Here is a 25629-nt window from a genome sequence, read left to right as displayed (position 1 = left end):
TGAGCATGAAAGAGTTGCATGAGCAGTCAGGTACAAAACGCAGAAAGGTTGAAGGCGTTGGGTGAGATGTGCAGATCAGGAGATGCCACAGCCAACAGGAGATATTATAAATGCTCTTGAGTATCAAGACAGTGAGGAAAGAAAGTGCCACTGGCCCGCTCACCTGGGAGCAGGGCTGTGATCCCCAAGCTCAGGAGCAAGAAGTGGTGTCAGCAGGGAACAACTGGCCCAGCTCTGGTAGCTCTCACACCCAGGTTAGGTTGTCCTGCTAACTCCTAGGCAAGCTGGCATGGCACAAAGGTGCAGTGGAGTCTGGGGGCAGTGCTGGACTCCTTGGGGGGATGATTACCCTGGCTGCACTGCCAATCACTCCTGGGATCTCCCTCAGAGCCCGGCTTGCCCTGTGGGCCTAAGCAAGTCTGCGTGCAGGTGGTGTGTCTTCGGGAGAGCATGCTCCTGCAGCCACACTTCCCAGGCAGAAGCAGAACAGGAAAGGGGACGTCCTCCAGAAAGCAAGAAACTCCTGACGTTAACCTGTGACTGGAGAAAGATTTTCTTCATGCAAAGCCACTTTCCATGCAAAAGCAACCCCACTGTCCTTCATTTTGATTTCTACCAGGAATTATCAACACCCTATCAGGACAAAATCCACCTCCTGTATTCTGCTTCCAGCTCTCGCCAACATCATTGGAGTTCTGTATGTCCCACTGAGTTCTTCTAACATTTTGTAAGGTAGCAGCTTAAATCCTTGTAATCTGTGCCCCTGACTATGGTTATCTGAATAAATCACGAAAAACAGGATTTAGGGACAATGGAACCAAAGTATCAAAAAGCAGCTTCTAAACATGACTGCAGCTGCAGAAATGAGTCTTTGAATGTCCAGGGATGGGGCTGCTCTCATGTAAACCAGGTCACTTAGACGCCAAATCTCCTGGTATGACCACACCTGCCAAAGCCTGAAAGAGGCAGGGAGAAAGGGAACATGCAGCAAGATGCAAATTCTCCATTTGCAACACTGGCGGCATGTATTTATCTTGCAAATGTCTCAAATAGGACAAAATCTAAAGGAATGCTCTCCCGTAACTGCTCTGCTCAGGAAACAGTAAAAAAGTGGCACAATTTCTCTGTATAAATCTGGGCAAAGAAGGCTTTTGCCCCAGAAATATGGAGAAATTCCTCCTCTCTAAATGCTGAAAATTGGTTAGCTAAAAGAGTATATCCCCAAAGGGGGTTGATGCCAGAGTCAATAGATGAGATCTAGTGCCCCTTTTTATGTTGGGGGCAGCCGAGATGGCCAGCTGGCTGGTGACTTACTTCCCTTCTCCCTAGGCATAGGAGCTTTTAAACACCTAAGAGTTAGTATGTGAACCAGGAAAAAACCTTGTCATAACCTATCCCAATTGGAGGGGATGAGGAGAGGGGGAAAGTTTAAGTCTGGATGAAGATCCAAATATTACACGCTGAATGTAATGTAACAGAAATCAGGTAAGAGCTAGCTACAGCTAATAGTGCACTAATCATTTACAATGAGTAAGTCATATCCTAAGCAACAACAAACACACCAGCTTCCCAATATATCAGCCTTAAATGCCATTTATGCAAGCCCTTCCAGTGTGTTACATTTTGATCACTTACTGTCATGTTGGAACCAGTTTGTTCCTGAGACCATCTTGGAAATGATCATCAAAGGAAACCACAATTATAAAGTGCAAGCCATGAGTATCCAGACAGACACAGTGATTCTCAGCAGCATTTGGCATTACACTCAAGGTCATTTTTTCACTAGCTTGTAAGGGATCTGTAGTGACCTGCAAGTGCAAGGCACAAACCTGGAGGTCTTAAATGAGCTAACAGCGCACACAGTCTCCAGCCTTTTAGGGTAAGTGTGAAGATGCCTCTTAGATCAGATCCTCGAGATAGCCTAAGGATACTGGTGCATTCAGGTTTGAAATTCATGCCAAAACAACCCCAGATAAAATTGCCGTGAAAAATCCAATCTCACAGTGTCTAGCTTGGAAATGAACGTGTCAAAAGCATATGAGTTGTTTTGCTGGGAACACAACTTTTAGAAAATGTGGGCTCATTTAAAGAGTGCGTGTAGAACTCTTGTAACAAAAATACTCTTAATTATCAAACAGTAGAGAACTAGCAAATGCTTCGTGTAAGATGAACCTGAGAGCATCTCTCTCTCTTTTTTTGTTGTTGTTGGGAGTAACGTGATACAGTGATCTTAAGGGACACATTTCCCCTAAGTATCCTGGATTGCACCTTCATAGTCTAGTGCATGGTGATTGCATGAGCAGTGTTGTATGTGCAGCTCTACCCATCTGGGTGTAAAATCTGCACTTACTATATTTGGAGGCAGAGTAGAAAGCCAGCTGACATCTGCCCTTCCCCTGCAAGATACCCCTTTATAGCCAGCAGTCACCAAGTACTAGACCGTACCTTTAGCCAGTCACTCATCCTGACCCAAGTGTTTGTAAGGGTTCCCATTAGTCTGTGCTCCTGTGATTCACACCTCCAGCATTTGAGCACCCATTAAACTGAACCGAGGAGACACTCAGACACTACAGATCAGCTCAGGATACTTTATATTTAGAAATCAGCCTCAAACTACAACAGGTCTTGAGACTCCTAGTTATCATTTGACTCGAGCATATGCTGTATTCCCTGAAAATCACTTCAATTACAAATTGCATACAATTACAAATTGCATACAAGTGGCAAAAGCCACAGGGGAGCATGGGGCTTCCACTGAGCGAGGAAAAATGCCAGGAAACAGAGGACATGGCCCTAGCCTCAAGTGAAATTTAATCCAAGGGTTGCTCTGCTCAGTGGAAATCTGGTTTTAGAAATAATTAGATCAGCCCCCTTACATTTTATAATTAGTTGCTTTCATTTTGCAAAATATTTTTCTCAAGCACTGGCTTAAAGGTTACCATACTCTGGTCTAACATGAGCTGGCAAAAGATAAACATGAGCTGCCTACAAGATAAATCTAAAGAGGCTTGCAGGCCATAGTACAATCCTCCATTGCATCTGTTCACTTCACATGAACAACTGCTGCAATCCGGCATTTCTATCCCAACATATTAATGTGTTTCATACATCAGCGGTAAGCGATTAGGCAGAGCAGCCCCAGCAGTGCAAGCAGCTCACCAGCTGAACTGTGCGTGTGGGACGATCAGCTGCCAGCCTGAATCCACATGGATTTTGTTACCTGTTGCCCCTGTGCAACACAGTAATCAATATTAAGGGATTACACTCTAAGAACATGAGCGGGGTTCAGTTTTCTCTAAGTGACCCAAGCACATGCTCAACGTGTTTGGATGAGGAGATCAAGTGAAAGATCCATTAGACAATAAAGCAGCACAAGCCCACGTTCCTGTGGGCTGAAATCAAGGGCATATTTTCAAGCTCTGAGTAGGCTAAAGAAACCCGACGCCATCTGAAACGGCCCTCAGTCAGCGTGCAGAGACTGGAGAGAAAATTCTCATTATCTTCTTATCCTGCTTTGTACCTTGCTGGGTTTTTGCAGTGTCCCAGTAATAAAAAAGCTAAGCAGCATCCCAGAAGGATGCATCGAAGTGTCACACAACGTTTTCTTTATCAAGTGGTTCATGTATCTGCCTCCAATAACTCTTACACAGAAGCTAAGGATACTCCTGGGATGGGGCACAGAGAAATACATCTGCATCTGGAAAAGTTGCTATGCTCCTTACTTGTTGTAACCCGAAGCCATTGACTTCTTTTTTCTTTTCTTTCTTTCTTTCTTTTTTTTTTTTTTTTTAAATAAAATAAAATGAAATAAAATTCTGGTACATATTTGAGACCTGAGCCAAAATAATATCAGAAGGAATCCTGCTGTGGCTTTGTTTGTTCTTTGAACAGGTCCACTGCCGGCAATAAACACCCATGCTGATAGCAGAGGATAAGGCAGTTTCAATTCAAGCCGTAAAACAGCAAAGCCAGATGAATGCTGAACAAAACAAAAAAAAATCTAACGGGAATGCATGTGGTGATCTACTAGTGCAGTGTAACGCCAGGTGCTGTGATAACTCCTCCTGCTCCAGGAGCTGAGTGCTTTACAAATACTCCTGAGCTAAACACAGCAGCATCCCATGGAAGCAGGGAGGTCTCCCTTGTGCTACGCTGCAGGCTGGGGACTGTGATCCCAGCAGGACCACAGGATGCTCGTTCAGGAAGCTATTGACAGCAGTGGGACTGAACCCTCCACTCCCAGCCTCTTTCTCTAACCGGGAATAGCATCCTTCCTCCAAGGCGTAAGAAGAAAATAGACAAAGATATGCTGGTATGCTGAGCTGAGGACAAATGCTGGGCTGAATTTCCACATTAGATGGTTGTGATAAAGATTTAATTTTTATATTGAATGTACAGGAAGATGACAAAGCATTTTATTTTAATAAATATTTAAGGCATACTCATATAGTGTCAAACCCAAGTTTATGATTTAGTCCCCAACCCACGAGACTAGTATTAAAATAGCATAAGGTGGTGAGCTGGGTTGTTATTTTCTTTTAAATTTGCCCCCTACTTTCTGAGCCTTGAGTTCTGTTTTACAGATTTGTATTAATTTCTTGGTATGATGAAGAGGGCTACAAACTGCCTTGATTTTTGGAAGCTGAGATCCTCCCCACATTACATGCGTGGCCCTAGGAAATACAGCAAATATCACATAACTTGGCATTCTTACTGTGTTTTATGTTCAAAGCACTTTGCAAACCTCAGCTAACAAATGCTGCAGCCACTGGTGTATTTGGAGGCAGTCAAAAATTATTGCTCTGGGCAGGTCTTGGGACCCAGACGGGACTCATTGGAGGATCAGGCCCTAAGCAAGCTGTCTCAGGGTCATAGGAGGACTCATAACTGGGATTACAGCCTTGAATTCCTCCTGTCCTGAAAGCACACTTCCCTTATAAAAGATATTAGCACTCAGCCAGAGCATGATCCACTCTGGGGCATCTGTTTACATGGTCTAGGTAATTTTAACCTATTTACATTATTGACCTATCCTTCCAGCCAGCCCTGTGATAACAAAACATCATACAGCAGCAATAAAGATGCGTACCAACAGTTTTTAAGTTGAAATACTACACACCTCTAAGACCGGGGGAGCAGCAAAGCACAAAATGGCAGCTCGTGTTTCCACACCTGCCATTCTTCCCCATCCACCCACCCAAAATTTTAACAGGAGTGTTTATTTGAAGAAAGACAAATTAAAAGCTAATGGATAAGAGATGCACACTGGGGATTCAGAGGGCCCCGGTCTAGGGACGGGGAAGGTCTCATTACACCTGGAGAGCCCTTTCTCCTTTCACTGCTAAATCCCACTTTTGGGCGTCCCTTCTGGAAGGCTTGCTGAGGTTGGCTGTGTTTGCCTTGCTTTGAAATGCAAGTCTCTCCCGCTCTGTTTGTTTTTGAAATGGTTTGAAAGGGAGGAGCAGACGTCCTTGGCTACTAAGGCTGAGCTTTCCCAAAACACAAGCTGCTGCTCTTTGTTTGCTTCTCGTTAATTAGCTGTGTGTCTAATTAGTGACAGGTTCCCTTTGGCTTTCCTGAAACCAAAGCCGCTCCATGTCAGTAGAGGTCCATCAGGGGACTTGTCAGTGCCCGAATGGTTTCCAGCTGCTCCGCAGTCCCCTGCACAAGCACATGTGTGCTCACCAACGCGTCCCCACTCCAGCCCACCGACTGGTGAGAGCCCTGCCAGCGCAGAAAGCAGTCACCTCGTCTGCCCCAGTTCAGCCAGACCCAATGTGTGGTATTCCAATTCATATCAAATCCTAATTTACTGTAGATACAGATCCACAGCAGGATAGAAACCTGGGTCTTGACCTGTAACCCCGTGCTCTAATCCGCTTTCTCTTCCCACTTTGCTGTGCCACCCTGGTCCAGGCTCAGCCCTCGGTCACAGCAGTCCACCCACACCGATTCCACCCAAAGGTGTAAGCAGCCTTTCAGCTGCACAGAGCATCTCTCAGCTTCCAGGGCACTCACCATGGGATACGCTAATGTAATTTGTTTATTTAAGCTGAGGTGAGTCTAGCCTGTTAGCGGCTTTAAATCCACCTTTTGGGGGACTCACTGAAAAATCCCTTCAGCCGTACATGCTGGTGTGAGAAAGAGGAAAGACACAGACTTGCACCATCCCAAGGGACAGCCAAGACTGTTCTTCCCCCACGCACATGCTTCCTGCTCTTCCCTGCTCACTTCCCCCCTACGGGTTTCCATCAGCAGGTCCCTAAAGAGAGAGGAGTTTATTTAATTCCCCACTGATGTCAGATCCTGTTGGTGCCAGAATGATTGATGGGCAAGCCCCATGACTGACGGGGAGATGCGCTTTCAATTAGCTGTGTGGGCTGTTTCCCCCTCTCTGCCCTCGCTCCCCACAGTCCCTCTGGGGCAGTGCCCTCATTTTGGGCTTCTCTTTGGGCCAGTGCTCTGCATTCCCTACCCTCCGCTAGATCAGCAGCACCATTTTAAACAAACACGGCTTGTTTTAAGCTGGGTAAAACTGAACGTAGAGCTCTTTGCTTTGGGCATAAAGCAACCCCAAACCCCATCAATCCCAGGCCAGCAGAGAAGACTTTTCTCCCAAGAAATATGCTCTTGGAAGCCACAGGGTTCATAGGATTTGATTCAAAATTTCCCCAAAGCCTTGGATCTGTTGTACCTGGCAGATCACAGCTCCAGGGAATCAGGCAGAACCAGGAGAAAAACTGTACGTAGTCTTAACTCCTCTCTTGCAATATCCACTCCAAGACTGGAGTGCCCACACAAACTGGAATTGCTCCTGTGGAAAGCTACCAAGTGCAATGAAGTTGAGAATTCATCCTTTATGATTCCTTGTTTCTGCAGAACATGCAGTATCTTAGCTCTTGTCATTCCTGTGTAACAAGTCCATCCCCTAGCACAGCCACTTGTGAAAACAGGACAGCATGAGGACATCAGATGAGCGTTTTCACAACCTCCCTTTGGCATTCAGTTGAGACAGCCAAATTAAAACACCTAAACCAAAAAATTCCCGCAACTGTAATAAAGCCAAGACAACCTTCAGCATTTACAATGATGATGGTAAAAGCAAAGCATCCTTTGAGTTTTTAACACGGTCTTGAGTTAAACTGTGATTAAAAAAATGTCACCCAAAGGATCCTGGTGTGCGGAGCATTAAACCATGTACTAATAAATCCAGTAAGTCTGTTTTACAGCAAGAGGACCATCTGCTTTGACAGCATCACATCCTGGGAAGTATTTACCTTGCAAAAGGCACCTTATATAGTAGAGTCTCACCTGGGAGGCAAACACAGTTTCCACAAAGGTAGTATGCTGCTATTTCTTTCCAGGTTGCACTAGAAGAAATACCATTTCCTGGAAATCTTTTCCTACACCAAGATTTTCCATGAAGAAGAAATCGTAAAATCTAAACATTAACTCCAACCCAGGAGGCTGAAACCACTTTCCTGTGTCAGAGGTTTAGCAATAGCCAGATGTGGATGAACAGCAGGTGTCAAAAGAAAATATCAGCTCTGAGCTCACATGCTCTTCACCAGCCAAATCCAAAGCATGAAGCTTTGCATAATTTAACTTTCCACAGTATAGGCAATCTGTTCAGTGACAACTGTGTGGAGATCAAAGAAATCAGGGCACTAACGAGGGAAGAACCTACGTTGTTCTGGGACAATTGATCCCAGAAATAAAAATGGTAAGTTAAGAGTTGAAGAGAGGTATAGACAGACTTCGCTGGTGCCGTACTGAAGATATGAACGTCAGGCCTGCTCTCCTGATCAAACAAAGCTGTTCTGGGGAACTTACATGAAATTAAATCACGGCAGAGAAACTTACCTTAACCTAAACCACCTGTGATTGGTTCTTGTGTCCCGTACCCCATCCACAAACACATTCATAGCTTGAGCTACATCCAGCAGATCTATACAGACCACACTACAGAGCTCCCAGCCCACTGGCTCTACAAGTTTCCAGAAGCACTGTTGGCTTCTGCAGTTTACAGAAGCCTCTTTCATTCAGTTTCAGAAATGCACATCTAGTGATATCCAGCATTTATATAAAATCAATTAATTTGAGATAAACAGTTCTGTACTAGCTGGTAGGAAGATTCTCTACCTATGCAAATTAAATTTCATGGCAGTGTCAATAGCAATTAAATACAGATACAAATTTGTCTGCCTTTTCCAACACTGGGCCAAATCTTCCTGGTTTTATTCAGGCAATGTATCTCAAAGTCACTTACACTGTGTTTGCACTGCTTCAGGAAGAATTCTCCAAATGAGTGGAAAGAAATAGCTTGTAATAGAGATTCTTTTCCACATCTCCATGTGTGAAAAGAAACCTCCAAGGAATGGTTCTATTGTAGCTTTCAAGCCTCTGTTGCTTTTCTAGTTGAATTTGAAGCAGAGTCTGAAACAGCCCAGTGAAGGTTTCGTAGGAAGCTCTAACACAGGCAGCACTAACTCTTAAGCTGCCCGGCTCTTGATCACAAGGGCTGAAATACAGAAGAGCCACACCCTGAGATATATTCCCTGCCAAACATCTCCAGACCACCTGAATGATGAAGCAGAGGAAGGGCAGAAGCAGCAGTCACTCCCCATGCACCTATTATTTCTGATCCCGCCACCGACCCTGTCAACAACAACCTTTGCCTCGGTCACTGGCAGCAGAGATGAGCAGGGACAGCCGCATGTGTGCGAGGCAGGCAGCAGGATGCGGTGACATTTCTGTGGAGCAGCCCCTGGGGCCATTCCCCAGCCCTGCTGGCTGCGGGGAGCAGCCGGAGGGGAAGGTCTGGCTGGGAGAAGTTGGCACCCAAAGGGCAGAAATCCACCCCCCAGCAGGAAACCCGTTTTCCTCCCCTGCTCGCTGGTGGAAACAGCCGAGCAAGTGCATCCCGAGGGCTCTCCAGGTTGTGGGTGCCCCCTGCCGACCACCGGGAGGAGGATGAGCCTGGTGGGAGCAGCAAAGGGGAGGAAGGCCCCTGCTGTGTGCCAGCCCGTGGCAGAGGCCTCAGATCCAGCAACCACCTCCAGCCCAGCCCTCGGCACATAAAACTTCCTCCCGCTCCTCAGCTTGGCCATGTTCCCTGCGGCAAAGGGACAACACGTGCCACAAAATCACACAAGGGACGACTTGCAAGTGCCATCCTGAACTTCACCGTCCCTGCTGCTCACAACCCTTCCCCAGTCAGCAAGGGCAGGGCTGAGCCGAAGCCATGTCCCAAACCACTCGCTTTGGGTTTGTTTTCAGGGAACAGCCCCCTCAGCACCTATTAAAGTGCCTCGGCCCCTCTGGTGCTGCACTACAACAGGACAGGGGAGGAGCAGCGCAGCCCAGGAGCACTCTGTTCCAAGTGAAAGAGGGGATTGAATTATCTGATTAGGTCTAAACAAGTGCCCTGGAAGTTCAAGCGATGTCCAGAAACAGATGAAAACAAGCCATACTATGGCCACTCTGATGGCAAAAAATGAAGGGGCTGATGGCTTAATGAAAAAGGCCCATTGCATGAGAGAAATGGAGGGTAAATTGCTCTTTTTATTTCCTGTCCGTGTCAGCTGGTGATGAATTAGGCACATGGATCCCTGCTGCAGAGCTCCAGTGAGCCGTCCGGCCGAGAATTTGGGAGGTTCAGCTCTGCAGGGACATGCTGGGCTGCCTTGCCCAGCAGCAGCCTCCTGCAGCTTCCCGTGGGCTCTGTTTTTCATTGCCAGCTGGGAGAAGCAGCCGGGAGGTGCCTGGGGACTGCTGCTGTGCCTGGCAGGGCAGCTTCTCCCCCCAGGCTGATGAAGGGGACAAGGAGAGAGGAACAGGGACTCTTTGCAAAAGGTGTCTCAGCCTTTGAACTCGATCTCTCCTCTGGGGTAAAGAGGGAAAGAGGCAGTGCAGTGATACGCCAAGATCAATATGCTGTGCTCGCGCTGGCCTGGCTGATCTCAGCATTTCTTTCCACCATTCAGATAAATTCTAAGTTACGAAATCCATTCTCATTTCCAGCAAGGCCACTTTCTAAAGGGACTCCTCCGAAAAGCATCCTAAAGGAGTTTAGAATAAACAAAACCAAAACAACGAACAACTTGAGCACAGGGCTGCAGAGCAAGTATAAGTACAGCCCCGAGAACACGGGGCATCTGTGAGCTGTGTCTTCCAGCACAGGGCTTCCTGGAGCAAAGGGGATTTGGTATGTGCAAGACAAAGAAAGTAATCCTCAAACTATTCCTCTGAGGCCCAGAAATGAGACTGCATGTCCTACAGATGAAAAAGCTTACTGAGATTGTATTCAGATTTTAAGACGAGTTCATGCATTCAAAGCTTTTCTGCTTTTCCTGGCTGTATCAGCTCATCTGAAAAGGATATTGCCTCTCTCGAGAAACCCGGCCAAGCTTTCAGACAGCAGCATGTGGCAGGAGAGAGATGGGCTGGCTGATCCCTTCCAGTAGCACTGGGATGTAAGGACATGGGGACATTCGTCATTCAACAAGCTCGCCTTCTTTTGATTCCCATGCATTCAGCACACGGCTGTCCCACCACATTCACTTGGAATTTACCGAACCGGGCATCCAAGGAGTGACGGTGCTAGGAATGAAGCCATGGTGCCTGCTCCATGCAAGTCTGGGAGGGGAGGAAGCCGCCTGGTTCATCTGGCAGTACCTTCATCTACTCGCTTTGCCCTCCCGGCAATAAGCCAGGCAAAAAAGGGCCCTTCTAGAACAAGAAAGAGTCTCCTTGGGAAGGAAACAGTGGCTGCACGGTGCTATTTGTCATACAGGCATGCTATAGACAGCTGGAAGGAAACAGAGGGGCATTTGTGGCAGAGCCATCCTAGCAGGAGAAGGCTTTGTAACTTTCTCCTGGTCTTTGAGGGCTTTTTGCAGGATGGAAATACTCCTCCTTTAGCAAAGCTTCAGTAGGGACAATGCACAGATTTCAGGCCCCAGCAGCTCAAACTAACAAGCAGAGATGACGGCTTCCTTCAGCTCCAGTCTGTTCTTGTCCCCAACTGCTCAGGAGCAGTCAGAGCTGGCTCAGAGCACCTGCACAAGGGGTTTTGCAAAACTCCACAGCCACAATACTGTTACCCACATAGAAAGGAGTGAACCAGCCCCTCTAGAGAGATCTGCCAGCTTACAGCAGGCTTAGCCCTCGGCCACCCACAGCAGTTATTTCCTCTTTGTTCATTAGGGTGGCACTGGGCTGAAGAGGCCCTTTCCCAGCACTGTCATGGAGCCAGCTGACTTGTCTGAGAGCCCTGCTTCCTTGCCTGTCTCACCACACTCTGCATGTAAACATAACTGTATTCATCTGCACCTGAAGTGTGGCATGCAGCAAAAGTGGAGAGCAGGCCTTGGCATCTGCTCTGCGGGCCTGGGTGGTGTGCACCGAGAGACAACTGCTTTCAGGCTGCGGGGACAGTCAGGGCTGCATTACAGAGGGCGATGCCAGTCGCACGTCCACAGGTGACCAGGTTTCACCCACAGGAGACAGGCAGCAGGATGCTTCAGTAAAGGGCACGCCAAGGAGAAGCACCTTCTCTTGGTTAACCTCTGCCCCCAGTCCTTGCCACCCACAGGGAGCTAAGGATGCTCCCTGAGCCCAGGTCACCAGCTTTGGTGGCAAGAGCACTACTGGCTGTCACAGAGCATGGGCTGGAGCTCACAATAAACACTGCTTTATAAAAGCACTTCCCCGTGAGCTCTCCCTTGGGTGGCACTGGCAGCACCTCCCCTTCACAGGTGCCGTCTCCTGGCCTAGACCTCAATTAACTCGCAGCCTCAGGCTATAAATCAAGTCAATAAAAGGGGCTGTAAAATAAACACGAACAGCTCTTCCCCTTTCCATTCAAACGTACTGAAGTGGCAAAGGCTTTTTCCAAGCAGAGCTCAGACACCCTGTGCTTCACTGGCCTCACAAGAGGGAACCCAATGTGCTCAGGTATTAATACAGGTGACCAGGTCACCGGGATGCGGGTAGCACTAAGAGGTGCCCCATGGCTTGGAGGTCAGCTTCAGGTCACTCCTCCGGAGTTTCCATGGGATGGACAGGTCTCATTGATGCAGCTCATAAGAGCTGGAAATGAGGATTTTAGAGATGGAGGTTAAATAAGCAACTTGGTTGGTTTTTATTATAAGATCTGGCCTAGCAGAAGACAGAGACACAAATTGCATCCAACAGATTTACCTGACACCTCAAATTAGGAGGAAAAGTAAATTTTTAGTCTCTGAGCCAAAATCTGCTCCGAGAGCTGCCCACAGGGTCAGCAAAGCTGGCTGCATGACACCATCAACACAGAGGACTAAATTCTGCTGTTAAAGCAGCAGCCGTGAGAGCTGTGACCTTTCCTGGAAAAGTGCAGAGGAAGAGAACAAAGGGTCTGTAAAGCATTATTATTTGTGGTGCTCCAGTGTCTAAAGCTTCCAGTCCAAATAAAGGGCCACAGCATGCCAGGTGCTTTACGCCAACGTGAGAGAAACACCCTGAAGAGATGAAATCCCTCACATAGGCAAGAGGGGAAGAAGGGGAAAGCAGCACGAGCACAACTTCAGCCCAGTTCTCCGGATCCACGTCCCAGTATTCTCTCCCCAGGCAATGGAGCAGGATACCCTCTCCAAAGGCTGATGGGAACAGCCAAAAAACAAAGTAACGTGTCCCAGTTTAGGGAAAGTTTCAGTTAACTCTTCTGCCTTCATCTCCTGCAGTTTAACCAACTCTGCTCATTGCCCTGCAGTCTCACTCACCTGGCCCACAGACAAGAAGCTAGATTCACTAACCAAAACCTGTGATGGGAAATAATTTTAAAACAGCTCAGAACAACGGAGCTGCTCATTGCACCGGGGAGTTGCACCGGGGAGTGCACTGAGCACACGTGCACATATCTGCAGTGGAACAAGAGGAGTAAAACTCCTTTTGTCCGTCCTTCTGTGGCCACTCCTTCTGTGTTGATCATGGGTTTGCAAACAAGTGCTCATTCAAAGAAGCAGGTGAGACATCTTTAGAGTCATAAGATGGAGCAGAAGATAGAGAAAAAAAAGAGTTCAAGAGAGGAGGAAAAAAGCTAAAGGGGACTGAAATCCTCCTTCAAGCCTTTGTCCCTCCTCTGTAAATGGGGAGCTATGACAATGCTCCTGTAGTTTGTCCAGTTAATTATAGAACAATACTAGGAGGAGGGCCGTGATGGATTGGTGATTTACAAGATAGGGGTGTGAGAGCCAGAGAATGGTAATTACACAAGCGCTTCCACACTGCCTATACAACCCACTGTTTGACTAAGGAAAAGAATCCCTTGTATCTGCCTTCCCGTCGCCGATAAGAGCCAAATGCCACACAGGCCCAGGCAAACAGCACAGCTTGGCTTCACTCAACCTCAAGAGGATGCCCGTTGTCCTTCCCCCCACCCCCGATCCAGGAGAGGCACCCAGGGATTAGGCACAACAGCGGCGACTGCTCACCTTCGCTGCAGGGAGTGGATACCCAGGGCAGAGATAAGAATCACTCAAGCAAGGCCACAGGCGAGCGGACAATGGTGAGGCTTGGGCCACAAAGCCATCCATCACATGGCAAACAAAGCTGTTGTCAGCAGGGACGGCCGCATCCTCCAGGCATGTCAGCTGTTGAGTGAGCTGGATGACAGGCCCATCAAGGGCTGACAAGGCCTCCAGGGAGATGCCAAGAGAAGAAAAGCCATACAGGGACTGTCCTGATCCTGCACCCATGCCAGGAAAGGCCACGCTGCCTCACAGATTCCCTCCAGGTGAAGGAAGCATCTCATGGTACGATGATCAATTTTTCTTAATTGAAAGCTTCCTCCAGTGGCTGAGGATGCAGGACTTTTCCTTAGCACAAGGGATTATTACAACTGCATAAATTAAAGCTCTATATGTATTCTGACCAAAAATCCAGGCTCAAAACATTCAGGGAACACCAACATGGGAATTTCCCCTTCTTTTCTCAATAGTGTGAGCTTTTTCCTAGCTAGACTGTTGTAACTTTGAGCAGACATACAAGAAAGCCCACCTACCCTACAGCCCAGTCTGTGACTGGCAGCTAAATGCAGCAACCTTTGCTCCAGTTACTTCATGACAAAACGAAGGAATGTAGTGGGGCACTGCCTGCTAGAGAAGAAGACATGCAGAGGAAGAGAGCTATAAGGTGGAACATGTGACAGTCCTCGCTTTCCTTCATACTTTACACATATCCCACACCATTACTTAAGGCTAGCCCCAGGAACAGCTTTGTTGATGAGGCCCTCCAGCTGGATGCTCTTATTCCAGACTAACACAGCCAGCTCACTTCAACTTCCCTACCCACTTGAGTCTAATCACCCAGTGTAGACAAGCCCTCGTGTGAGTAACTTCTAATATCTGTAGTTCCACCAAATCACCCACCTTGAAAGAAAAAGCGAGCTCCCAGCAGGTCTGGCCTCCGCATGAAAGCAATACAAGAGGATTCGGAGTTCAATACTGGCCAGAAAACAGGAATGAAACACGTGGTGCTGATCATTTCAGAAGCTCCAAAGATGTTTGATCCAGAGAATGGGCTGGAGTTTGAAGGAGAAGAGGGGAAACACATGTCCTGTTTGAAGTGTGAGGGCTGATTTTTTTATTAAGCCATCTTAGCCACTCTTTCCACGTGCACTTGAAGTGTCAGCCCAGGGCAATGTGCGGAGCGGTTCACGATGCAAACATGAGAAGTTAAGACATCCCAGAGCTTGGGAACTGCTGAATCCAGCAATGCGGCCTGAGCTCATTATAAAGAAAGGTTAAAGTGGAGATGAGGGTCTGAACTCAGACTCACAAATACCAAAACTTACACTGGGGTACATCTTGAATTATAAGCTGCTCTCCCTCCTTTCTTTCTTCTTGTTGCAGCTCCTGGGACTTTCCTTCTCTGTGTCATGTTTGGTGACTTTTTGCTTATTTTTCTGCAGTCGGGAGAGATGCCACGAACCTGGAGCTGGGCCCTTCCACCCATTAATCAAAAGCTACAAGTGCTCTGCAGGGAGACAAAACCTCTGTGTGTTTTCTCTGATATTTCTGGAGCAGGGCATGGAGGGCGGGGGGGTGGGCCAAGGACCCCTAGCTAGATTAACATTTTATTCAGAGACCTATTAATCAAAGTCAGAAGTGGCGTGAAGCAGCACCAAGGGAGAAAAATGGCTGGACAACCAAGGCCCTTTCAAAAAAAAAACTTCTCAGCTTGTCCTGATTTACTGCAATTCACAGTACTAGATGGGGAGGGGGGAGGATTTGCAGCCTCTATTCAGCAGGAGTGGACCATACAGGTAAATTCTGTTTTTTTTCCTCACGTTAAGCAAACAGCTCTGTATCCTGCCCCCATCACAAGTCAAAAAGGTGCCTATCTTTCTTTCTGCGGAGCATTACATGCTTTCATGCAAGCTTACACTTTTTAATTATTATTTTTGGAAGACAGCACTATTAGACTCCTTTTTCTTACAAGGAAAGACAGGCTCAGTTAACAGGAACGGGTCTGGCCAGCGTTCTGCTTGATTAGGGCTTTTTGGAAGGGAGCAGTTTGCCCCACAGAGGAGACAAATGGCCTCCTGCAGCACGATAGCAACAGGAGGCAGGCACGTATGTGTCAGGAGACAGAACAACCCCGTGCTTGTTCCCTCCGGCACCAGTGCTCACCCGCCCTGAGACAAAGCACAGGGACGCAGGTTGGAGGAGCCTGAAAACACACAGAGGCGCTGGGCACAGTGGAAAAGGGGTATTCTGTTTGAAGAGAAGAGTCCACCATGGAAGAACTGAACACTCATCTCCCCAGATGGCGTTGGGCCACTGGAGCCCAGCATATTTCAGCGGGGGTGCAGCTGCAATTCCCAGCCTCTGTCCCCATGTGTCATTTGGAGTAGTTTAGCTCAAGGACCTCAGAAACCTCGAGGCACAGAAGGGAATTGGGCCCCGTGGCCCAAAAGGGCAATGACGGAATAACATTATTCTCCAGGGGTCTGAGCAGTAGGAGGACTACATAAATTAAACAGAGCTCAGAGGAAAACCCTGGGCCTTCCTGCCCCCTCAGAAAGCAGTGGGAGCCTGTTAGCTAGAAGAGAGGGAACAAGGGCTGAGCTGGAGAGCAGAGCTGTGCCCAGTCATGCCACGCACTCCGAGGAAGCTCTGGCAGCTGGCTTGTGCAAGGACAGCTCTGTTGCGGGGAAGGAAAGACTCGGCTCCTTCTCAGAGGAGATGGGGAAACCTCTGTGTGTGCATCCACAGACAAGGCCTCCACACCCACCCAGGAAAAGCCGAGGCATCTCCAGCAGCGTTTGGTGGGTTTTCTCCTGTGGCAAGTTCCTGGCAGCTGCTGACAGCAGGGAGATTTGAGGAACTCGATCCCTTCCCTCTTCCCCAGGCTTCTGCGCCCTCAGATCCCAGAACACAAATACATGGATTTTTCCTGCACAGATACACAAGACGCCAGGCAAAGAGAGGCTTGTGGAATGAACAGCCCAGTGGATCTTGTTTCCCAGAAAGGCTGGCCTGGCCTTAGCAGAAGGTTAATTAATTCTGGCAGCTCAGAGCTGGAAAATGTCCACTTCATGCATTGAAGTGCCTATCCACGGGTGGAGAGGGGGCCAGGCAAACCATAAGGGCAAAGGTCCATCTGCAAACATGTAGGAAACGCTTGGCCGGGTTTGTGCCTGCGTCCTGCGGGAGGAACACAAGAATGACTTGGCCAATTGCTATAGCCAGCGCGGGGTGCAGGGGGAGAACACCAGAACCACAAAAGAGCTAGAAAAACACAGCCATGCCAGGCGTAGGTGGAGAAGCATTATCTTATGGGGCAGGCATGTGCTCTGCCCTCCCTTCGCTGAGCTCTGCAAGTGCCTTTGTGTCTCAGCCTCCAGCAAGAGCTGCTGAGGAAGAACGAGCCACAGACAGGTTTGAAGACCCAGCCCTCAGCAGGTGGTGTAGTTCTGAAGCCGTGGAGCTGTGCACGTCGTTGCAGCATAGCAGAGAAATAAAGCTACTTCATGGCCAAACAGACCTGCTGAGAGCAGGATCCAGCTGCCCTTGCCCACAGAAAGAGGACACTGTGCCATCTCTGCCCCCACTGCTAGTTCTGCGCCTTGCCAGACTGCAGGCTGCGTTTCATGCTCAGCAGGACCAAAGTTAGAGATCTCACCCCAACACAGCAGCTTCCAACTGCAGCACACACGGAGACATGCCCTCGTCCCCTTGTCATTCTGGTAATATCCAGGATAGGAATGCTTTGAGAAAACTCATGATGGCTTTTTATGAAACTTCTGTGAGGTGGCAGCTGATGCCCTTCCATGCACAAGCCCTGAATACAGGCAGTGCCCCCAGTACGCTGGTGCCAGCATGGAGCACCAACTCTTCCAACCCCAGTTATGCCAAAACCTAAAGGGAACTTGAAGGCTAAATTAACCTCAGGCACTGAGGTCTGGAGATGGGAAAACCTACCTTAAGAACAAGGGAACAGCCCCTCTTCTGCAGTGTGCAAGATATTCAGAAGCTGAGGCAGAGCTACATGCAAGGCAACCACCTTGGGCTGTGCATCCTTCCCTCCCAGTTCCTGGGAAGGGGATGCAAGCAGCAGCAGTGTTCCCTCCCAGCTTTGCTGCTGACACACACCGTGAGAGCAGGCACATCCCCAAACTCCCCCCCAAAACATTCACCACAGGGTGGGTAATAGGATGAACAGTGCTGCAGCAATTTTGAAGTGTCTCACCATCCAAAAGGTAACTCAGACCAAATCCTCTATCCTGAGTGAGGATGCAAGGAGCAGCAGCTGGGGAGCTTACAAATCTGCCCTGGCAAGCCTTTGTGCAGCAAAAGAAGGGTAAGACATTAACACAGAATTTCTGTGATTCCTTGGCTTGCTGCTCAAGATAAGTATCATAGCCTTAAATATTTGAGGGAAATATTAAACCTAAACAGAGTAAAGTAAGGCTCAAACTGAATTATTTGCAAAGAATAAGGAAAGAAGAGAGAAGAAATAGAGGCCAGGAGACATTGGACAAGCCAAGGAAAACATTTTGAGAACGTCATGCCACTTAGTGCAGTCAGATACATTTTAAAAGCAAAGAAAGAGGTTTTCAGAAGTTCCTGTATGGCCAGGCTGCAGACAGGAGGGATATCCTTGCCCCTGCTCTGAACCACAGATACACCCTCTCCCTCTGCCCAGCATTTTTCACTCACCAATCTCAAAGCGCTTACAGATGTTCAAACTTAGCATACTTCTGAGATTAATTTTCTTGATAACTCTACTCAATACAATGGATTTCAGCTTTTTCCTTTTGCTCACAAAGTCCCTGCAAAAGCTGCTTTGCTGTGAAGCTGAGGCATGCCTCGTGGCAGCCCACAAGTCAGTTCCACTGCTTTTCTCTCCACTGCAAGCTCCCATGCAGCAGTTCCCATAGAGTTTATGCTTCATTTTATGTACAACTTGACATAAACTGACAATATCTGCGAGCGTGCAGCAGCCCCAACAAAGTACCTCCCTTTCCTGCTGTGCTGGACTCAGCCAGGGCTGAATTAGCCAGGAAGGTGAACCAGCATGGAGAGGCAAGGAAATCCTGGCATTCCTCTCCAAGCGTGTAACCAGATCCTCCCCCCTCTGTTATTCTTGCCACTCATTGCCATCTGTAGGAACTGCTGAGGATACAGCAAGGCCAACTCAGTAGGCAACTCTGTAATCAGCCCAGACCGACCTCCTCACTGTCAGGGAAACACCTTTTTTCTTCTCCCTCTGGTTCATAGTTTACCCAAAAGTCTGTACGCACAGATTTCATCCTGAGGACTGCTTGCCATCAGGCTGCAGGCTCTGAGCACTGCTAGCTCTGAAGCTGAATACTCCAGTGAAGTTTTTGCTCCCCACCTGAGCGAGGGCACATCTTCCAGGCAGCTCAGAGCAGCAAGTGGCCAGCAGTGACCTCTGTTGCGCAGGGCAAAGACCTGAGGATGGGCTAGTGTTGGCCACCCCGGGCAGCTGCTGAGGCTGCCTCCTGCAGCCCTGGTGGGCTCCCCACAGCACCAATCCAACCCTGCCAGGTGGGGTACTGCCTGTCCTGCTGGATACAGGGAACTCTGGCAGCCCAGACGTGGCCCAGGGATTCAGGAGAAGTGGGGTACAGGAAAGTGCCCTGCACTCTACCAAGCGTCACCTTTCCTCATGGGCAGTCGTGAAAAATCAGGGCTGAGTTTACATAAGGCTCCTGCAGCTTCACGTGCCTTTTATCCTGGGCACCGACGTGATTCCAAACCCGTCTGTGTCAGCAGTCCCCTCATGCCCTGCTGGTGCCAGCACAGAGGGCAGAGCACAGCAGCTAATGGCACCACGCTCAGCATCACACAGCCCAACGAGCCCTCGCCCCAGCCCCCAGGGGGCTGCACCCTGTGCCCAGCAAGGTGCCCAGCCCCTGCCCACTTGGCTCCCCTCAGGTGCCTCCTGCCCTGCCCTCTTCCCCCAGCAAAAGCTGCTGTGTGACGGGCACTCGGCTGCTCCCCAGCAGAGGAGATGTTCCCTCGCCGACTGCTGTTTCCTTTGAAACAGGAGGAACACGGTGGGTCCTGCACTCCCAGTGTGTCAACACGTGCAGCTCAGCACCAACAGGGGTGCCGGGACTCCTTCCAAGACCTGTGGATGGATTGCTGTGCTTAATAAATTCTCCGCATCTGAGCAGCAAAAGCCCTCTGCCTTCCAGGGGAGCAACCCGAAACGCCGTCAGCCCTGTGCTGCTTCCATCAGGTGGATCACAACAGAATAAAGCTGTGACACAGGCCAGATCCAGCCTCCTTCAGAAATGTTAACCCCACAGAGATTAATGCCCCAGGTGGGACCACAAGCCACAGCTCCTCAGCAGCAGCAGCCCACCAAGGCCCTGGGCCACTGGCAGTCCCACCAGGAGAGATCAGTTACCCCATCCTCAACTTTCTGTTCCTCTGCTGTCTCGCCAGGCACAAGAGAACACCCCCAGCTGACAGACCCTCCTCACTGTACAAGGTAAAACGTTGCTGGACCCATACACTGAATTATTATTTCATCAGAACCCACCAACTTGTCCAGATGAAGGAACAATTGGTAGAAGTAACTATTTTTAAAATGGGGTACCAAAAAGCCTGTGGAAAGGTTTAATGTCTGTTTTCTAGTCCACAAGTATTGAAGCTCCTCCTCCCCCTCCCTTCTAAGGTGGGAAACATCCCAGATAATTTCCCATCCCACAAGGATTTCACAATTTCCCATCGCTGGGAACACAGAGTGCCTGGCACGTGGGGCCCTGCAGACACCTACAGATAGAGGCAAGGCAAGGCAGGAATGTGGAAGCCCACAGACAAGCAGTGATTACAATTACATGCATTTTTTTCCACAAGAAAGCTACTTAACTGCTGGAACAAGGCTAGGGGGTACGCTGCCCAGTTTTCATCCCAGTTTCCTCTCATTTTGACAGCCCTTGTAAGCTCTGGTGGTTTTAGAAACACCTGCCTTACTGCAGGTAACTAGAGGCACACTACCAACACGTGCATAACCGAGTGCCCTCACCCCAGCTGCGCCTTCCCGTGTTGGGTCTCACCAAGAGCCATGGCAGCAGCCTGTGAGCAGGGCCTAGCACCTCTTCGGCACCCTCCAAAGGCTCGGGGAATCCTGGCTTTGTTGAAGTCAGTGGCAGCACAGAGCAGGGCTAGGGTTTCCCTCCCTAGTTCCCCTGCTTTTGAGTTACACACATTTTCAGCAGTTGCAGCTTCACATCATTTTTTTTCCCTGCACCTTGCCCGAGGAGTGTCTTGACTTCTCCCCCAGTGTGAACACCGCACACATTTCAAAGTGTGCTGCATTTCATGCAGAGCCTGGTGCATGATCTATTTTCAAATTACAATGGGCAGATGCTAAAAACTCTGCCTGAAGTACTGTGGGAAATCACAGGGGGATTCGCAGACTGCGGTACAGGTACATGGCTGAGAGGGAACTTCCCTTCACTTCGGGGCAGAGAGCACAGAACGTACAGCATTGCTTCTTGCACTGCTGCAGGTCTCAGGCAAAGAGGAAAGGAAGCAAAGGGAGCATTAAAATGTCATCCTTGACAGATGGTGGCAGAGGGGATGGGAGGAGAGGAAGTGAACGAGCTCATCAGTGTCTTGCTTTCAAAGCCTTCTGCACTGGGTAATCAAATTAATCACTGTGGTGGTTTTGGTGCAGTTTGGCCAGCGAAGTAGCGAGCTGTACTTCATGTACAACCTGAGAAATGCTGACAGCACTTGGAAGGGTGGGGAAGAGCAGGCACCAACAGAATAGGCAGCGGGGCTGGGGATGAGGCAAGAAGGATGACGACAGCGCTGGTTTGGGAACAGCCAGCACAGGGTGGAGGCTCTGGACTGGACCTGGAGGGAGGTGTTACCAGGCAGAAAACCACGCACAGCCGCACGGGGAAGCGGCCCTCCGCTTCACAGGTTTCAATGCGGACACTCTTGCTGCAGCACTGGGTGATTTTTGCAAACTCAGTCTGAAGCCCAGCCCCAATGACTGCCACTTTGTCTCACATCCCCTGGAACACAAAGAGTCGGTGCTTTATCTCCCTTCTCTCTCCCGGCAGGAATCCGGGCAGCTGATCAAATATGAAGATTCACCTGAGAAAGGTACAAAATGGCCTGGGGAAAAGGCTTCATTTCACCAGCAGGTTCATTCACAGAGATCACGCCACAGCACATAAGGGGGCCATTGTTTCTGGAATAAAATCTCCATTTGAGCTCTCTACTTTGGCCACAATCAATGGGAGGGAATTAAAGTCTCATCCTGGGAAAAAAACTATTTTGCTAACACTGTGTTGAAAGATCAGGTAATGGAGATGCACCCGCAGCACCTCTTGGTGAGTTTGAGAGCAATGGAGGTAAAAGCCCCTAGTGGAAAAAGCTCCCCGAATTCAGGAATTCAGGCAGGGCTTTTGACAAGGGAGGCAACCAAACTGAGGGCTATTATTCACAACAGGTGATATCAGTGTCTAATGGTACTTCAGCCCAGAGAATCAACACTATTTCCATCACAGCCTTCACAACATGACACCTGCATTTCCCCGCCACAGTTTGTCTGGTATTTAGGAATGCCAGCAAGAAAGGGACTACTGCAACCACTAGTCACGGGCTGAAAATGCAGTGTCTGCTGCTTGGACACTGCACCTGCCTTCATCCTCTCCCTAGCCCACATCTCACATTGGTTTTGTTAATAAAAGCGAACAGGAGATTAAAAGCTATCTGCTGCCCTCTTCTGAGCAAACCCCGACTGCATGTCGATACGGGTATCAGCTCGAGAAAGTCATTATTCAGTGAGCAGAGCCCTCTTTTCATGCAAGAGATGACACCGGATGGCATCACGCAGCTGTGACGGGGCAGCTTAGGAGCAATCAGCAGCTATGACAGATGGGGCCGGCAGATCATCCGCAGCCTAACCCGACAGTTATCCATAGAGGGCGTTCTTGGCATGTTGGTTTGTAGCTCTCGGCTTAACGCTGTGGTACGGGAATATAAAGAAATACCTCCCAGCGTATTCTGTTCCCATAGGCACAAACGTTTCAGAACTGAAGCAGACCATAAGGCACACAAGGAAAAAAAAAAACTCGTAGATTTAAAGAGGGTGATTTGGTGTTTTTGTTGTTGCTTGGCTTGGTTTGGACTGAAACCACTCAAATCTTTTGTCTTCCAGCAGAGCTCTATCATATCCTTCCATGGAATAAATACCTTTATTTAGATATGCAGTATGTATAAACACATTATCTTCAAAAAGAACCTTAACACTGCAACCTGATGCTCTCAAAGCATTTATTCAACACTGCTAATCATTCATAGAAACCTATTAAATTAGAGTTTGTGCTCTCCATTCCTCTCCAAGCCTTAAAAAAAAAAAAAACTAAAATAATAATAATAAAAAGACTTGTGAGCTGAGGGAGCCTCAGTTTTCATATGCAAATATACAAAAATGTAAAAGCCACTTCTAAACATATCTGAAATAGTTCTTCTCCCCTGTACCCTAGGACAGATGAGATGTCCCATGACGTTGAATTACCACTGCTTTTTTTGGCACTCTCTGGGATGCCCTGCATACTTCAATCCTGAAGGGGAGTCAGGGTTTTGAAGAAGACCAGGTAGCCTCAAATTAATGACCATGAAAAATGTCTTTTGCAATTTGTAAGCAATGCAACAAACCCCAGACCAGGCTGCCACCAAGGCATCTATTAAATGTTCCCACTTGGGCACACAGAAAGCACACAGCTGTGACTATGTGTGACTGGAATATGCCATTCTTCTACAGGACGTGCCTCCACAAGATCTCCAAGCACTGCTTAATTCCTGACTGTCGCACAAAATTGGTCTGTCTCAATGACCAGGCCCTGCAGTGAATGTTAGCAGATTGTTCTTTGTGTGTACAAATGTGGTATTTTTATCCCATAAATGAGGGGTGCAGAAAGTATCAAAGTCTATTTAAAACAACAGAGGTAAGTTCCCAGGTGTCATGTGAACCCAGCCAATTTGTAAACGCCTGCAGCAATCCTGAGGCAAAACATAAAACTTATTGCTGCAAGGAGAAGGGACTTAAAAAAAATGATTTTCTGTAGGATTTTTAATCAAAATTCTCTAGGCTCCAAAATCAGCTTGTTCTGCTTTCAGGACTTATTCGCTCTACAACCCATGTAAGAATCACCATGCAGACACCTAAAACCGGCACACTGGAAACAAAGAACAGCTGCTGCGTCACCTACCAGCCATTTGGTCCGTTCCTTAGGTAGTACTGACCTGCTTTGTAGGCACCGCAGGTTTAGAGTTTTGCACCATGAAGACTGCAAACACATTTTGCTTCAGTTTCCCATTTTTTTCAGCCAGTGTCTCTCAAAGAAAGATGCTGCTTCACAGCACCCTGAAGTTTTGGCAATGCAGCAGCCTGTCCAGCAGGCCTGACAGCCCAACCCTGCATACCGAGATGTTGACCAGGATGGGCTTTAATACCAAGAAACAATTTGCCAGGAAAGAAGCTTTGCAACTATTTTTGCCCTCTTTCAGCACAATTTCCCCTTCAAGACCACTGCACAGCCTTGGACAGTCCTTTCCTTCAGCAGCAGCACAGCAGATCCTCCGCAGGGCAGTGGAGCAGAAAAGCATCTGTGACATGCAGCTTTCTAAGCCAGGAGAAGACAAGACATGCAGGCTCTAGATTTATGGAGTAGACATGCTGCCATGGCCTACAAATCACTCTGCGCTCAGTGCCATTCATTATCACACTGCTATGGCTGCTCACATTCTTCACAGGTGCAAAAGATGCCAAAAAGGCTTTTTACCTTCCATGTGCCAAGACTTAATGAGGCATAGTCAGGACACTGGGGAAAGTGAAACCGAAGTCAGCAATCATTCTGCCTTTGTGGGCACACCAAGTCCTGAAGGATTTCCAGCACCCCACGGCAGTGCTGACAGGCAGGCAGCTGAGCACTCGCAGCGCTGGGATCGTGTCTGCTCCCAGTCCAGCCTCTCCCAGCACTGAGCCCATTCGTGCAGCACTGTCAGTACCTGCCCACATGTACCATCAACATCCTCCAGCCCAGGTAAACTCAGCTGAAAATCTGCAGGCAAAACTGGGGATTCATCCTGCCTCATTACCAAGCCTGGCAGTGGCATTAGGAAAGCAAGGGTCTTTTTACCTATTTTGTATGGATCAGAAAATAAATGGGAGTTTGACAACAGGCACAAGGCAGCTACAATATTTGCATAATTGACCTAAAAAAAATAAATTGAAAAAAAAAAAAAAAGAAGGGCTGAAGGGAAGACAATGGGTTGTGTGACTACTTTACACATCTGCATCTTGATTCTAGGAAAAGGACACCAGAGAAGAACAAGCCAGGAAACAGGCTTTCTATTCCTGTGGAAAGTTTGTTCCTCAGGAAAAATAATAATAATAATAATGCTAGCATACTTAAAACCCAGAGATTTGAAAGTGTCACAGGGCCTCGCAGAGCATCGGTTTGGGCATCTCCTCAGGGTTAGCCCCCCAGCAGAGCTGCATGTCTCCTGGGCCACGGTGGTTGCTGGTGATATTGATCAGTCCCCGGCAGGAGGTGTGTTGGCTACAAAACCCATCAATGCCCAATCCCCAGAAGAAAAACCAAACAAACCTGGCGTGGAACTCCTTCACCCAGCCGGGAGAATGGCGGGAAGAGGCCGCCATGGCACTCACCTCACCTCACCTCAGCTCCGGCCGCTCCTGGCTCCATCTCCCCGCCTCAGCCTCCACCTCCACACCTGGCCACCAAGCGCGGGGGGTCGCCTGTCGCCATGCGCCGTGCTGTGGTGGCCCCGCGGCCAGCCCGGCTCCTGGCCGCCCTCCCCTCCTTCCTCCCCCTCAGCAGCCCCCAGCCCAAAGGTGCGAAGAGGCTGCCGGCGGCGCCCGTCGGGGCCGGCCATGACCGCTAGGGGGCGGTTAGCGGCCGTTAGGGGCCTGTGGGAGCCGTTAGGGCCGTTAGGAGGCGTTAACGCCCGCCGAGGCTGGGCGCGAGGCGCCCCTTCCTCTCAGCGCCGCGCGAGGCCGCCGCTTCCCGCCCTTTCCCGCCTCGCGGCGCGGCGGCGCTGCAGGGCGCGTGAAAAGATAATTAAA

The 25629-nt window shown here is 48.9% G+C and overlaps 1 protein-coding gene across 2 annotated transcripts in view; it reads right to left on the bottom strand.

Annotated features, from left to right (window-relative positions):
• Positions 1–25453, bottom strand: part of TBX1 (T-box transcription factor 1) — a 190266-nt gene extending 164813 nt beyond the window's left edge. For both annotated transcript variants that reach the window (XM_072024636.1, XM_072024637.1), the window contains exon 1: positions 25213–25453. The gene's annotated coding sequence lies outside the window, so the exon portion shown is untranslated. The remainder of the gene's footprint in view (positions 1–25212) is intronic.
• Positions 25454–25629: the final 176 nt, after the last annotated feature.

The sequence above is a fragment of the Anas platyrhynchos genome, chromosome 16, assembly GCF_047663525.1.
Source record: "Anas platyrhynchos isolate ZD024472 breed Pekin duck chromosome 16, IASCAAS_PekinDuck_T2T, whole genome shotgun sequence".
NCBI classification, from domain to species: Eukaryota; Metazoa; Chordata; class Aves; order Anseriformes; family Anatidae; genus Anas; species Anas platyrhynchos.
The sequence above is the reverse complement of the archived record's forward strand: the minus strand, read 5'-3'. Positions and strand labels throughout refer to the sequence as shown.